The following is a 3352-nucleotide window of genomic DNA, read 5'->3' as shown; positions in this document are numbered from 1 at the left end:
TCCCCAGTAGCTGGGACTACAGGCACACGCCACCACACCTGGCTAATTTTCTGCATTTTTAGTAGAGACAGGGTTTCACCGTGTTAGCCAGGATGATCTCGAACTCCTGACCTCGTGATCCGCCCGCCTCAGCCTCCCAAAGTGCTGGGATTATAGGTGTGAACCACTGCGCCCGGCAACATCAAGAGCTTTTTAGAGGCACAGATTCCCAGGCCTTACTCCTGAGGATTCTAATTCGGTAGGTCTAGAATGAAGTGTAGGTGTCTGTCTTTTTTAAAACATCACAGCCTTTTTGACCTGTCACACAGTTGGACAATCACTGCATTACGTTGTCAGATTCCTTGAGGATCATCTTTATAACCCTAACATCTATTGCGGTGCCTAGAACTGTCAGGGCTTAATTCATATTGAACAAACAGATGAATAAATGTGGGGCGTGATTGAGTTATAGAAATAAAAATTTTTTGATTAGCAGGAATAGAGCAAACCAGAAGAGGAATTTATTAGGGCATGGAGAAAGTAATGAATCTGGTGTTAGACTTGTTGCATGGAAATATTCAGCAGGAAGCTGAGAATGTGGAAATATTAATTGGGAGATGTAGTTTCATATCCATTGACATAGAGGTCATGAGTGAGCCTGGGACGTTGAATACATTTCCCAGCCACTGTAGAAAGAAAACAGAAATGGACTAATAATTGAACCTGGGGAATCCCCACATGTAGAACCCATGAAGGATGGAAGAAAATAATACAGCAAGTAATACTACCACATTGACTGACAGCAACTATCGTGATCATAACAATAAGCATGAGAGTCACTACTTTTATAGAGTACCTAGTCTGTGGAAGTCTTGTCAGGAGGGGCTCCATACACATCCACATTAAATCTTCATAGCAAGCCTAGGAACTGGGTGGTTCTTAGTCTCACTTCACAGATGAGAAAACCGAGCTTCAGAGAGGTGGATCAACATACCCTAAGTCACGCACCTCACCATAGTGGAAAGGCTGAGAAGATGATGCTAGATTTGATTAACTTCAAGGGACCAGTTTGAAAGATATGATAGAGCAGAAACCAGACAACGATGTGTCTTGGATGAGTGGACTCTAGAATCTTTGGCACCCCTGTCCCGTGTATTAATTCAACGCCATTATATGTGTTTTGCATAGGGTCCTCCAAGACTTGAACAGAGAAATAAAAGCATATAGATAAACTGCAGAGAGGAGCATAAAGAGATAACTCTCCTCAAAGAAAGTAAGACCCTAGCATTACAAGTCACAGCCAGGGGGCTGAGATGGCATTTTCCGAACAGCAGTAAAACATGGTGGAGGTCGTATAACTGAGGAGCCCGAATCCTGGCCCCAAACCTATGTGTGATCTTTCAGGTCCAACCATGGCAATGACAAACACCTTGACAGGTAGGTGCCAACAATGGGGGTGAGGGTAGAGGAGGGAAGCTGGCCTCCCCACACCAAGCTTGGCACATAGGCAGAACATCACAGTCTCTGAAGGGAGCTGAGGTCAAGGCCTTAGGCTGTGGCCATCCTTTCTCTTATGTGTATCTGCCTTGGTAGCCCAGGTGCCTCTATTCAGAGGCATCTTTTGCGGGGGGGTGGCTTTCAGCCAAGCCCCTTCTCGGATGCCTCCGCTGAAACTTCCTTAATGGGGGTGAGGGGGGAGAACCTCGAGGAAACTTTTCTCCACTCTGGCTCAGTACACCTTCTCCCTTCCCCTGGCTCCTGGGTCCGCTGAGCAGCAGGAGCCTTTGTTGGGGCACCTTTGACAGCAAGACGGTCTGCTTATCTGTGCTGATCCCCCTAACTCCTGCCTAGCAGCATTCCACAGGGAGAAAAGGGATGCTTTGGGGAGGGGAGGGCAGAACGTACTCCTGTTTAGCTTCTTGATGAAGTTATGGCAGTAAAGGCTTGACTGTGACTTTCCTGTTGGCTTCTTGTCTTCATCCACAACTCTGATTCCAGGCAGCTCAGCCTTCTGCAGCTCAGCTTAGTCTTGACAATAACTTCCTCCCCACATTTGGAGCATGTATTGCATATTACATGCTCCAAAACACCTAGGAAGCAGCAAGGGGAGCAAAGTTCCTGCTCATGACAGCATGGAAAAGAGGCTCCGTGAAACACTGGGCTTCTTGGAGCCTATCCAGTGGCATTTGAGTATTATGAGTATAATGACATTAACGTATCAATATGAAAGCGTGACATCTTGAGTCCCACTGTCGCATTAGGCTGGAAGACTATCCAGGGCCATGCAGCTTGGTCCTAGAAAGGAAAGGGGCCTCCTTACTGGGTTTTCTGGAGCCTCCCTGAATAAAACACAAGGTTACAGCTTTATTCAGGCTAAAAGGGCCCTGTCCTAGACTCTCAAACTGCTGGGTTGAGCAAAATTGGTTTGCCTTTTAAATGTAAACATCCTAGGGCTTGCTGCTCCGGCTGTTCATCATCATTTGACAGCTCCAGGGGAGTTAAGGTAGTGCTTACTTTAGTTATCCATGGCTTCTGCGAGGCAGAGCTAGCATGAACAGTTGGAAGGTAGAAAAGGGAAACCTCCTCAATCATTTCTCTCAGCCTCCTCCTTAAAAGGAGCAACATTTAAATCATTAGATTTTGCTCCCTTTCCTGCCCCCTAACATCTGTAACATCTGGTTGTAGCAATAAACAGTGACCAGGTGAGTTCTGCAGTCACGTGCATCCCTTTCTTAGGGTAGGTGGCCGGGAGTAATGGGGAACCTTCTTCTAGTCAACCCATCAATGTCTTGGGGTGCATGCGGTATATGATCTGCAGTCTCACATTCCTGCCTTTGTTGCTTCCTATTTCAACCATTTTACAATTTATTGTGCAAAATGTTAAGTGTCTAACAACTTTAACTCTTTCTGCATTTGGCAGCATAGGCATAAATAAATACACAGATAATCAATAAATTGCCAATTAAGAAACAAAACAGCAAATAACTGGAAGGAAAACATGGAAAGGACAAGGGTGTGGGTAATTTGCCACCTTGGTAATGATCCCTTTCAGAAACAGGAAAAACATCACCACTTTTGACAGGAGGGGCTCTTCCTCTGACGTGGAATGCTTTTTGTATTTGTTGTTGTTTTTGTTTTTGAGACAGAGTCTTGCTCTGTTGCCCAGGCTGGAGTGCAGTGGCTCTATCTCAGCTCACTGCCTCCCAGGTTTAGGCTATTGTCCTGCCTCAGCCTCCCAAGTCGCTGGGATTACAGGCGCCCGCGACCATGCCCGGCTAATTTTTGTATTTTTAGTAGAGACAGGGGTTTCACCATGTTGGCCAGGCTGGTCTCAAACTCCTGACCTCAAGTGATCTGCCTGCTCAGCCTCCAA

This window comes from Mandrillus leucophaeus, unplaced genomic scaffold, assembly GCF_000951045.1.
Source record: "Mandrillus leucophaeus isolate KB7577 unplaced genomic scaffold, Mleu.le_1.0 Scaffold549, whole genome shotgun sequence".
NCBI classification, from domain to species: domain Eukaryota; kingdom Metazoa; phylum Chordata; class Mammalia; order Primates; family Cercopithecidae; genus Mandrillus; species Mandrillus leucophaeus.
Note: the sequence above shows the minus strand (reverse complement) of the source record.